The 14,011-nt window shown below is 38.6% G+C and overlaps 1 protein-coding gene across 2 annotated transcripts in view; it reads left to right on the top strand.

Annotated features, from left to right (window-relative positions):
• The first annotated feature begins 2,996 nt into the window (after positions 1 to 2,996).
• Positions 2,997 to 14,011, top strand: part of LOC121372870 — a 37,235-nt gene continuing 26,220 nt past the window's right edge. For both annotated transcript variants that reach the window (XM_041499312.1, XM_041499311.1), the window contains exon 1: positions 2,997 to 3,101. The gene's annotated coding sequence lies outside the window, so the exon portion shown is untranslated. The remainder of the gene's footprint in view (positions 3,102 to 14,011) is intronic.

Below are 14,011 nucleotides of genomic sequence, written 5' to 3'. Positions count from 1 at the left end.
AACGTGACTCCATAACCGTTACTTCTCAGACGCACGTGCGTTTTTAAAAATATGAAAAATGCAGTTTGTGGTATTAGAAACACCAGGATGACCAGAAACACTTCGGTTGTACGGAAATTAATAATCTAAACAATACAATGTAAGTAATGTTTGATTTTAGTGATCAAAAACGGCTCTAATGGTGGAATATATGTCTTAGTGTTTAAAAACTAGGGTCTCTCCCTTTAAAACCGTTTTGGTCTTGACAACGTAGGCCTTATTATCGACAATCGTACCTTCCTATTTCAAAATTAATATTTTATAAAGTGTTAGTAGAACTTTCAAAGTTTAGTTTGTATACTAGTAACACACTGATCATGTTTATATTTGTTTAATAAAATATACTAACGTAGACAATGAACGTTTTCATTTCTTAATTTTACGTGTGTTAAAATCGACAAATTCAAATAAATATTCTTTCGTTTGGAAAGGGAAAAGTTAGTTTGTTTTGTTTAACGACATATCAATGTTGGAGCATATTGATTTAAAACGAAACGGGTGCATGTGCAGGTGGAGGGTATTGTGGGTCGAAACCTTTACCTGCCTAAGCTAAAGAAAATTGAAATATATTTTCTGGGGGAGCATGGCCCCCATATAAACTTCGCTCAACACAGTCTATAACCCCAACCCCGCTGACATCCCTGCACATACGCTTTGGAAACCCGCTACATTATTTATTTATTTTTAGCAAGGGATCGTTTTTGTGTACCATCCCACAGACAGGATATCACATACCATGGCCTTTTATATACCAGTCATTGCGCACTGGCTGGAACGAGCCCGCCGATGGGGATCGATCCTAGACCGACCGCGCATTTAAAAACCCCCACCTTTTTAGGTCTAAGAAATGAATAGAAATAATATCGCAGTTACAAATGACATATTTCGTTAGTTTTAGATTTAACTGCAAACGAATAGATTTCATACACAATCTTTGCGTATATAACTCGGACCGGCATCGGTGGCGTCATGGTTAGGCCATCGGTCTACAGGCTGGTAGGTAATGGGTTCGGATCCTAGTCGAGGCATGGGAGTTTTAATCCAGATACCGACTCCAAACCCTGAATGAGTGCTCCGCAAGGCTCATTGGGTAGGTGTAAACCACTTGCACCGACCAGTGATCCATAACTGGTTCAACAAAGGCCATGGTTTGTGCTATCCTGCCTGTGGGAAGCGCAAATAAAAGATCCCTTGCTGCTAATCGGAAAGAGTAGCCCATGTAGTGGCGACAGCGGGTTTCCTCTCAAAATCTGTATGGTCCTTAACCATATGTCTGACGCCATATAACCGTAAATAAAATGTGTTGAGTGCGTCGTTAAATAAAACATGTCTTTCTTTCTTTCAAGAATATCGAAATTGTAATATGCTTATACCGTGTAAACAGACTAAATTCCTATCTTTTCAAATCGTTAAAAATCGTAGGAAATCGGCGAATTTACAAAATCTGACAAATTGACAGGATTTGGCTATCAGAGACAGATGGGTTTCTCAAAGACAGCAAATATGTCCAGCAACATTAGCCTGGCGTTTTTCACAATATATTTTTGCATACTTAAGTATACGCTGAAAATATAAACATGTATATAAACATCAGTCATTATGATTGCCAAATTATTGGATCAAGTGAAATAATTACTTACAATGTACGATGCAATCAATAATTTGTTACAATTACAATCGCAAATAATAACAAACAACGAATATAAATAAAACTAAATTTATCATTTTGCAATGTACTATTTTCAATGTGCTATGTAGGACTTTGTAGGCCTATTTAAAAAAAAAAAAGAAGGAAAAAACAAGAAGCTGAAATGGTTCAATGACTCTTTTGGTAGCGAGTTTACGTCAGCTATATAAAGGTGTGTGTCTATGTCTGTGTGTGTCTATGTCTGTGTGTGTGTCTACGTCTGTGTCTATGTCTGTGTGTGTCTATGTCTATATGTGAGTGTATATGTCTGTGTGTGTTAATGTATAACTCGGTTCCTCGATATATTGCCTATTGACGAAACCGAACACTGCACTATAACAAAACCGTACACCAGATATAACACTCTCAAGACAAAACCGTGAACCCTAAAACTGACCAATTACGTAGTCCCCCCCCCCCCCCCCCCCCCCCCCCAAAAAAAAAAGAAAGAAAAAAAAAGAAGAAGATCACTTGGGTATCGTGAGTGGTCGTTTTTACTCCAACGTACCCTACCAATAAGCCTAATAATATGCATTTTTTCTTCGTTTTTTTTTTAAAGAAAAATACTATAACCCCATTTCGTTCTATTAATGCAAATTGAAATATATTTAGTTAAATAGTTTATTATATTATAAAGTCATTTATGTTGTTTTACAAGGTTGATAAAAGCGAAGCGCCTTGTCGTTGTTTACACGTTGCATACTGGAGTTGGTCGGAGCGGACGTCACTTCGCCCCAAGCTAGAATTCCTGACGCTCCGAAAACAAAAGAAAATGGCTGCTCGCAGTTAACAGGAATAATCACGATTTTTTATTAACTCTAAGAAATAAAAAACGCGTAATTTTAAAGTGTCAGTATGTGTTGATCGTCCGGGTATGCATCTTCCCAACACATCAGGCTCATATTTGAGTTGACCCTCCCTTTAATTAACAAATTACAAATGAATAGGGCCTATAATCCGTCTCATCCTGGCTCCTACAAAAAAAAAAAAAAAAAAAAAAAATTGTAACTAATTTCAATTTGGTTTGGCGTAAGAACTAATAACTAATAAAAAAAAATGTTTTTTGCAAAAAAAACCCAACAAAACCAACGACTATTTTCTGTGCAATATAATAGAAAACAATCGGCTAAAAAGTAAATAATTTGTAGTAGCCTAAAAAAAGGCGTTCTCTGTGTGAAGGACCACAGTGGTGTTCGCAACCAATAAAAACGTGGGGATGATTCAATAAATATTCATAGAAAGCCATTTGGCATGCGCATTAAACTAAGTGGGTTTGACGTAGTTCCTGTGCCGCTGAAAATGAATATTTTTATTTTGTCATATTCCGTTTTGTGTAATTGTGTTGGCGCAAAAGATGGATTTTTCAGTTTTGAAGGTAGTATTAACTTAAAAAGAGTAAACTGTTCAGATAATTTTGTTAATAACGGACAGATACGAACACAAAAACACCATAGTTTTTCCAGTCTCCCAACCGATAACCCAACGCATCGTTAAACGTATCATCCCGTAACCAGAATACGTCAGTAACCTGGTTTCGTTATCGTACGTTTAAATTTGCCCAAATGTGGATTGATGTCTATTTTATCCAGTCATTTTACTGTTACTCCACAGTGGAACAGATGTATAGTCTACACAATTTGTGAAAGATGCCTGCATTTTCTAACCTAAATATACTCTTCAAAAAAAGAAACGCAAAAGGGTACAAATGGGTTATAACTCCGATTTTATGTTTCCTACCGGTTCATGCTTTGTGAATATAAGGTCATTGCATGTCCCAAACATATTCCCACGGTTACATTCGATAAAACGCAGCTACTGTACAATAAAGTTCCAAAATGTGAATATTCGCAAAAACGCAGCCACGTGCAAACCATGTCACCACTGCACGTGCGTTGTCTGCACGTGCAACATGAACACCGACAGTATAAAAGTGCAGTGTGTTCGCTTGCCTGGCCTCTGTATCAGGCCGACAGTTGACAATCCAGGACATGCCACGTCTCAGTGAACCGCAGAGAAACAATGCCATCGGCCGACTAGACGCAGGCGAATCCAGAACGGCCGTTGCCAGGGCATTCCATATGTCCCCAAGCACCATCTCCAGACTGTGGGACCGTTACCAGCAACATGGATCAACACGTGACCTCCCTAGATCCGGTCGACCACGGGTCACTACCCCCGGGCAGGACCGCTACATCCGGGTACGCCACCTTCGGGAACGATTGACTACTGCCACCTCCACAGCCGCAGCAATACCAGGTTTGCGCAGGATATCCGACCAGACCGTACGGAACCGCCTACGTGAGGTAGGAATTTGTGCCAGACGTCCAGTTCGAGGTGTCATCTTAACACCACAACACCGTCGACTCCGACTGCAGTGGTTCCAGATTCATCGACAATGGCCTCAACTGCGATGGAGACAGGTGTGGTTCAGTGACGAGTCCCGATTTCTGCTCCGACGTCATGATGGAAGATGTCGCGTGTATAGGCGTCGTGGTGAACGTTATGCGGCAAACTGCGTGCAGGAAGTGGACAGATTCGGCGGGGGTAGTGTCATGGTGTGGGCAGCCATCTCACACACTGGCAGAACTGACCTGGTCCACGTGCAGGGCAACCTGAATGCACAGGGCTACATTGACCAGATCCTCCGGCCACACATCGTTCCAGTTATGGCCAACGCCAACGCAGTGTTCCAACATGACAACGCCAGGCCTCACACAGCACGTCTCACAACAGCTTTCCTACAGAACAACAACATTAATGTCCTTCCTTGGCCATCGATATCACCGGATTTGAACCCAATTGAGCATCTATGGGACGAGTTGGACCGACGCCTCCGACAGCGACAACCACAGCCCCAGACCCTGCCCGAGCTGGCAGCAGCCTTGCAGGCCGAGTGGGCCACCATCCCCCGGGACGTCATCCGTACTCTGGTTGCTTCAATGGGCAGGCGGTGCCAGGCAGTTGTCAACACACGCGGAGGCCACACCCGGTATTGACTCCAGATGACCTTGACCTTGGTGGTGTGTCCTATCACTTACTCACAATGGACTAGAGTGAATTGTGAACAATCCTGCAACATTTGGTAATTATCGGACTCACCATTCAATAATTAAATCAATTCTCCAAATGTTACGACAATGTGGTTTTGCGTTTCTTCTTTTGAAGAGTATATTACTGAAATAATGAAAACGGATACAGTGCTGTCCGGTGTATTGGCGCACCTAAGCATTCAAGGACCATTTTCTATGTGAACACTGTGAAATACTTAATAAAAGGTGTCTCTCACCAATGAAGCAGTGCATAATCTGAAATACACGACAAATTGGTTTATGTCTGTAGTAAATAAACATTTTAAAATGGTGCATAAATATAGGCACCCCCTTGTATCCGAAACGATTTGCATGTCCGGTGATTCGGCGCAGTAGATGTGGATTGTTGACCCCGCTATTTATAGACCGCCCATGACCTCACTTTTAACCCTAAACGCTACACTATTGTCCCAGAATTATTTTAGTACTTTTTTGTTTCGTCTTGTTAAAAATATTACTATGAAAATGAACCATCACACATGACCCATCTCATGATCAGTTTCGGAATCGTTTTCTTGAGTGGCACAATACTGCAGATGCATACATGTTCATTGTCATGTATGGCTAAGATGCCTACATGGATTTTGTTTTTCTCGGGTAGACTGTGCACACACGTGGATCTTATTTCGCTTTTATTTTTTATAACAATGTGACAATTGTGAACTGAAATGACTGTCAGTTAAGGTGTAAAACTTTCGTTTTGTTTGCATTTGTCTGTTTTCCTTTTCAGTTTAAATAAAAATAACCGAACAAAAATAATTACATTTATACTGTTTACTATAATTTTTAAAATGCGGGAATGGTGTTTTAGACTGGTTTTAACGTTCTTAATATCAATAAGGCTGACCTACTTAGCGTTTATATACACGAAAACAGGTGAATGATTTATTTTGAAATTATTATATAATTATTGATAATTATAATTTTTGTTTTTTAATTGCACCCTTAACAAATATGTTGATACTTGATTAACCATTGAAATTAGGAATTGAACTTTAATTCGTTGAAAACACAGAGAACATGACAACTTCCTAAGCGTACTTAAGCAAAATACCAAGTGCGCCGAATCACCGGACGCGCCGATACACCGGACACGGTTGTATTAGGCCTATATAGGGCAACGACCCGAACCAAATTGTTAACAACTACAAAAAATTACTCTCCTACCTTTAATTGCCGTTAGATTTCCTCCAAAGTTTGTCCAGACACAAATCGCAAAAAAACCCACTACAAATATACAGATTCCACACACGAGACTGCAACGATGTCGCCGATATCGTCTTTACTGAGATTGCATAGGAAAAAATACGTGCAGTTTTCTGCCATCTGCCATGTTGCTTGTTTATGGAATACTCTTCAAGAGGGGTGAAAGCCTCCAAAGTATGTGACATAATTAATATGAAATCAATGATCTCTAGTGGTATCATTAAAATAAAAAATAAAAAATTAAAATAATATTAATATGACGTCATCACGTTTGCTTTTATATCATAACATGTTATGATGTTGTTAGATTAAGTCCTAATCCTTTCACCCCTCTTGAAGAATATTCCATAAAAAGTCAAAATGGCAGCTGGCACAAAATTACATGCTTTTTGCCCTATGCGCTCTCAGAGAAGTCGATATAGGTGACATAGTTATCATCTGGTATGTGGAATCTGTGTCATTGTAATGGTTTTTTCAAGCTTTCGGTCTGGACAAACTTTGGAGGAAATCTAACGGCAATTAAAGGTAGGAGAGTAATTTTTCGCAGTTGTTAACAATTTGGTTCGGACAGTAGTATTCGACCACTGAAAGTCCGAACCAAAATGTTAACAACTACGAAAAATTGCTCTCCTACATGTACCTTTATTTTTCGTTAAATGTTACCCACATTTTGTCCAGACAGAAATCTTGGAAAAAAACATTACAATGACAGAGATTCCACATACTATATGATAACCATGTCACCTATATCGACTTATTTGAGATCCATAGGGCAAAAAGCAGGTAATTTTGTGCTGGCTGCCATTTTGACTTTTTATGGAATATTCTCCAAGAGGGGTGAAAGGATATAACTTAATCTAACAACGTCATATCATGTTATAAAAGCAAACGTGATGATGTCATATTAATTTTATTATTATTATTTTTTTTTTCTTTAATGATACCACTAGAGATTATTGATTTTATATTAATTATGTCACATACTTCGGAGGCTTTCACTCCTCTTGAAGAGTATTCCATAAAAAACCAAAATGGCAGACGGCAGAAAACTGCATGTATTTTGCCCTATGCTATCACAGCGAAGTCGATACTGGCGACATCGTTATAGTCTCATATGTGGAATCTGTGTCACTGTAATGGTTTTTTCACAACTTGTGTCTGGACAAAATTTTTGGGAAATGTAACGGTAATTAAAGGTAGGAGAGTAATTTATTGTACTTGTTAACAATTTGGTTCGGACTTTAAGAAAGAAAGGGTTATAACATGTTCATTTTATTGGCATTTGCTAAAATTTGTTTTTCTTCGTAAATACTTACTGGCAATGCTATTCATTGAATAGACCCAATTGAGTTTTGTTCATGCGGTAGGCTATACGCAGACTAGAGTAGGTTTGAGTGCCGCAAGAAACAGTATACAGTATTCGACCAGCTGACCCAGTATGCGACCACTTTCTAATTAACTAATAAAACTAGACTGAACTTTATTTCATTGTAAATGCAGCATATAGCAAACAACTAAATCCAAAAAGTGTTGATTTTAACAACTGTAACACATATTCATGCATTTACGCACGCATGCACGCACATGCTTATATACACATTCACACATGCACAATTACGTTTTGATGAACAGTCTCTTTGGTCCTATCTTAATTTACAAATAATGATATTAGACTGAAAATAAAAGAAAACATAATTGTGTAAGTCCTGACAAACAGCACCAAAAGATATAAAAGTAGTAAATCTGTAGTTTATTTTGGGAATGTATCATCTAGCTTTTCTATTGGTCGAATACTGGGGCAACCCTCTCTATCATATGACATTATTTGATCACGTGGTCACGTGATCGAAATTATAATGCCAGCTCCATTTGATTATAAATAAAAACATTAAAGACATTTTCAAAGATTTCAAATGGATTAAAAGTATTGCAAATGTTCACGGGATGTTGGATGGTGTAATAGCATGCTATAAAAATGGCTGACGTTCATATGCACTATATCCGATGAATATATACTTACGTTCATTCACATGGTCATCATCTGCTATTGGCTATATACCATGCAAACTCGTCCTGGGATGAACAAATAAAAATTCATCTTTTAAATTCAAAAAGTGCTTTTTTAATATTTTCGATATGTATATTTATGTTAAATAACAAACAAATCATAAACAGTGAGATAATTTTGTGTGTGCCGCTATTTGAAAATACAACACCTGCAAACAAAACAAAACACAAAAAAATAGTTAAGTTTGTTCTTTGCTTAAAATATTGTTATTAATTAATACAAAAATGAGTCAGTATATAGTCATTTGACAGACAACTGGGTGTCTAAAGATTTACCACCTCTTTCTTTTCTCTTCATATAAAAGGTTTATTTGAAAAACAATACAAAAGTAACACTATTTTGCATGTAACACACTTAACGCAAATAACCAAGAAGTTTTCATAACTAGTAAAATACTGAATCATTTAAAATGTGTTTTGAGGTTAAAAGTTAGAATACCAATATGAAACAAATTTGACAATTTTTGGTTTGCAAAAGCTGCAAGTTATTATACAATGCAGCCTTTATTGAGTGTAACACACGTAACGTGGGGTAGGGGATTAATGTTTTATCCAACAAACATGTCTTTAAGTAATAAATTGTACAAGACCATCTAAATACAGTCAATGTGAACTCTGCTACTGTCTGTATACATGTATTGAAATATTTAATATTTATATATTTATGTACTGGTTTTACACTTAACATTAGAATATTTAGAGTTGGGAATTTAGTTATGCAATTAAAAATAATATCTTGACCTGTCTTAGCTCCCAAGCATGCCAGCAAGAACTGGAGGTTCAATTTTGCAAAGAGTATACATGGGCAGGAATTAATGGTACATGTATCTACTGGTACTGGCCACTTCCATTTACCCTTTTGTAACTGATGAATCGACTAACGTGAAAGCCCCCCTCTTAAGAATCTGGCCTTTTATAAGGAACAAGCACCAGGGCTCACCCTGTCCATTGCCAATTTAGCCAACTGCTAATTTTCATGCAAAGTAGCTACAACATTTCGTCTTTGGCAAATAAAATGTTCTTTATATTAGTCACTTTTGAATAATTTTTGAGTAAACTCTTGACATATATATCAGAAAATTGGCTAAAACTAAATTTCTTCCATCCCTGCAACATCTACATGTATATGTAATTACCAGTCAATACAGTGAAATAGTGTTTTATCATAAGGGACACAGATTCATCAAAATGTGGCAGTTCAACATCCATATGATATATTGATCTCTTCCTTTAAATTCTTACAAGTGGCTTTGCCACCCCAACCCCGCCAGGGTTTCTGCCAGAGGGTAAAACAGGTATGGTGCCATACCCAAATTGTTTTGCAGATTTTATAATTTTAAGTTAACTTTTTGACAAAATTAATTACTCTTATCATTACTGTACCCTATAACCCTAAACGTAACCCATTTTATTTCTGGGGGAAGCCCCCCTCTCCCCCCTAATACCCCCTGTTGACTGGTTGTGTTTAACTCCATAGCACCATACTCCAAAAAACAAATAAAATTTGTTTGCGATAGGGTGCTTACAAGCAAATGTATGTAACACTACATTTTAATGATTTGGAAAACAAATATCTGAGGAATAAGATTATTTTTTTCTAATAAATATTAACTTACATTTTGGTGATTAAAACCAACATACAAAATTTTATTATCACTTGTAAACTCACAGAACTTTGGCAACTTCCAAATTCTGATAGCAGTGTTCTCGCTGCTCCATTTAAGCAGGGCGGCCCGCCCCGCTATTCCATTTTGCTGCCCTCCTTTTACATTCCCCGCCCTCCTTTATGTTTGTGCGCCCCTCTATAATATTAAAACTTTGATCGGTTCAGCAAAACCGGAATTGCCCGTGAATGTCAGACCGATATCATCTTCGGTTCAATTTATATTTCATATTTATAAACCTTTTGCAAATTTTTGTAGGCAAAATAAAAAGTATGTCTTTTCACAAAGTCTACCAACACACAACAATATGGTAACCAAACTCTTCCCCCCCCCCCCCCCCCTTTTTTTTTTTTTTTTTTTTTTTTTTTGCTTTTTGTTTATTGGGGGTGTTTTTGTGTGTTTTTTAAGGGTGTGGTGTTGAGCGGCCGCCCTCCTTTAATTTTCACCCAGCGAGAACACTGGATAGAAAAATGTCTGTCGTGCGAATGTAACACACATAACGCAATCAAATCTAAGCCATTACAAATGTGATTGAAATTTAGCCAATGTTTCTTGTTTTATTTTGCGAAGTACCAAAGTAGGATTATTACTAATTAGTAGGTTATAACACGAGCCCTTTCATAGATTTCTAATTTACACACATTTTCACCCAAAATGAGTCTGAAGTGTAACACACGTAACGTGGAATGAGCCTATTGCGTTTCCGGAAGAAAGAATGTTCACCCTGTCGCGTATGTTCAAAATATGTTGGGGAAATCTATATACTATTCAATTTAAACAAGTATGCTAATTAATTAAATGCACTGGTCGAATACTGGGGTCACTGCCCTAATTTAAATTACAACCCTTGCAATAGCTTGCGGAAATCGGCAATGCCGTAGAGATTGCCGCAGAGTTTTTCATTCTCTGCAGCATTTTTTTTTTGCCATGGACTATATTGGATTTTTTTTTCAAGATGTATTTCCTTATTGTTAAAAATAAAATTTACTTTGTAAACTGAAAACAGATTAAAAGTAAATATTAAAACAGTAACAGCACCGTTATTACTAAACATATCAATCTCAACATCATCGGGCATGATTTAAAATACATGTAAATTACCAGCATTGTGCGAGTATCATCTAGGTCATTGAACTGTTGACTTCATAGCACATGCATTGCAGGGACCTCTGGATTGCAGGGGAGTGACAACTTATACATTATTGAAATGTGGCTATTGTGCAAAGAAAGAAAGAAATATTTTATTTAACGATGCACTCAACACATTTTATTTACGGTTATATGGCATCAAACATATGGTTAAGGACCACAAAGATAATGAGAGAGGAAACCCGCTGTTGCCACTTCATAGGCTACTCTTTTCAGTTAGCAGCAAGGGATCTTTTATATGCACCATCTCACAGACAGAGTAGTACATACCATAGCATTTGATATACCAGTCGTGATGCACAGGCTAGAATGAGAAATAGCCCAATGGGCCCACCGATAGGGATCGATCCCAGACAGACCGCACATCGAGCAAGCGCTGTACCACTGGGCTATGTCCCGCCCAGGCTATGGTGCATTACAGGTGTTTTATTTTCAGTAAAATGTTTAAGGGCAATTCCACGGTTACTCGCGTTACATTTTTACCATACTAATTCTTTTGATTTGCTCAGGATTAATAATTATACATTTAACACTTATTTTCTTTATTACATTTTATTAGTTAAATAATCAATGTATACTCTTCAAAAAAAGAAACGCAAAAGGGTACAAATTGGTTATAACTCCGATTTTATGTTTCCTACCGGTTCATGCTTTGTGAATATAAGGTCATTGCATGTCCCAAACACATTCCCACGGTTACATTCGATAAAACGCAGCTACTGTACAATAAAGTTCCAAAATGTGAATATTCGCAAAAACGCAGCCACATGCAAACCATGTCACCACTGCACGTGCGTTGTCTGCACGTGCAACATGAACACCGACAGTATAAAAGTGCAGGGTGTTCGCTTGCCTGGCCTCTGTATCTGGCCGACAGTTGACAATCCAGGACATGCCACGTCTTGGTGAACCGCAGAGAAACAATGCCATCGGCCGACTAGACGCAGGCGAATCCAGAACGGCCGTTGCCAGGGCATTCCATGTGTCCCCAAGCACCATCTCCAGACTGTGGGACCGTTACCAGCAACATGGATCAACACGTGACCTCCCTAGATCCGGTCGACCACGGGTCACTACATCCGGGTACGCCACCTTCGGGAACGATTGACTACTGCCACCTCCACAGCCGCAGCAATACCAGGTTTGCGCAGGATATCCGACCAGACCGTACGGAACCGCCTACGTGAGGTAGGAATTCGTGCCAGACGTCCAGTTCGAGGTGTCATCTTAACACCACAACACCGTCGACTCCGACTGCAGTGGTGCCAGATTCATCGACAATGGCCTCAACTGCGATGGAGACAGGTGTGGTTCAGTGACGAGTCCCGATTTCTGCTCCGACGTCATGATGGAAGATGTCGCGTGTGTAGGCGTCGTGGTGAACGTTATGCGGCAAACTGCGTGCAGGAAGTGGACAGATTCGGCGGTGGTAGTGTCATGGTGTGGGCAGCCATCTCACACACTGGCAGAACTGACCTGGTCCACGTGCAGGGCAACCTGAATGCACAGGACTACATTGACCAGTTCCTCCGGCCACACATCGTTCCAGTTATGGCCAACGCCAACGCAGTGTTCCAACATGACAACGCCAGGCCTCACACAGCACGTCTCACAACGGCTTTCCTACAGAACAACAACATTAATGTCCTTCCTTGGCCATCGATATCACCGGATTTGAACCCAATTGAGCATCTATGGGACGAGTTGGACCGACGCCTCCGACTGCGACAACCACAGCCCCAGACCCTGCCCGAGCTGGCAGCAGCCTTGCAGGCCGAGTGGGCCACCATCCCCCGGGACGTCATCCGTACTCTGGTTGCTTCAATGGGCAGGCAGTTGTCAACACACGCGGAGGCCACACCCGGTATTGACTCCAGATGACCTTGACCTTGGTGGTGTGTCCTATCACTTACTCACAATGGACTAGAGTGAATTGTGAACAATCCTGCAACATTTGGTAATTATCGGACTCACCATTCAATAATTAAATCAATTCTCCAAATGTTACGACAATGTGGTTTTGCGTTTCTTCTTTTGAAGAGTATATATTATAAAGAAAAGAAAAAGGAAATATGATGATTAGTTTTCATACGGTGAATGTGTATGTGTAAACATCGGTTACTTGCATTGCAAAAAAAGGACATGACAAAAAATGAACACACTTACAATCCAAAGTCTCCTCATTCTGTAACAGTTATGATAAAAGTGGATATATTAATTGGTGTATAGCTATGGTATTTAGGTATCTTTATATGATAAGAGTTTTGAAATTGTACAATTAATATATTTTTGGTTATCAAAATATTGGTTACTCATGTTACGGTTACTCGCGTTACAATTTGTCCATTATTTGGTAATGGCTAAAAAAAATTGATTTTAAAGAAACATAATAGTTTTTAAATGTCAACTTTTATTGAAAGAAACATCAGAAACATAAATCAACTGAGTAAATATTACCAACAAATTAAACTTACAAGTTAAGCAATGAATAAATGAACCGTTTTTGGGAATTAGCGTCAATTTTTAGGAAATTGAAATTTGAATTAAAACAACACTCTAAAATGAAGTAGAAAATTTGAAATGTCCACGACTGTTGGCAGTATCAGGTTTGTCTAGAGCCTTAATCATTTTATTCCTCATGAAGTAAATGCTGTCTCTCTTGTTTGGCCATTTCCAATAACATCCTGCTGGTTTCATCACTGATACCAGATAGTCATTGTCCTGCAAGCCGATGTCAATCACTTCTCCTGGGAACAAAAATGTCCCGTATTCTACAACATACCAGTCACCAACCATGATTTCAGAATCTTGCAAATTTGATACTGCACTGGGACTATTCCACTCTGTACTGTCCTTTGAAAGGGTGAATGGCATACTCGTTCAAAAGTGCTTCTACAGTCCCTGGAATTCGACATGTGCACCATATTATGAAAACAACCAAATCTAAATCAGTGCCATTCACTCTTTCAAAGGACAGTACAAAATGGAATGATATTGCCAATAGTCGTGGACATTTCAAATTTTATACTTCTTTTTAGAGTTGTTTTAATTCAAATTTCATTTTTCTAAACATTTACGTTAATTCCCGAAAATGGTTAATTTATTCATTG

This window comes from Gigantopelta aegis, chromosome 5 (assembly GCF_016097555.1).
Source record: "Gigantopelta aegis isolate Gae_Host chromosome 5, Gae_host_genome, whole genome shotgun sequence".
NCBI lineage: Eukaryota > Metazoa > Mollusca > Gastropoda > Neomphalida > Peltospiridae > Gigantopelta > Gigantopelta aegis.
This window is presented reverse-complemented; position numbering and strand designations above follow the sequence as displayed.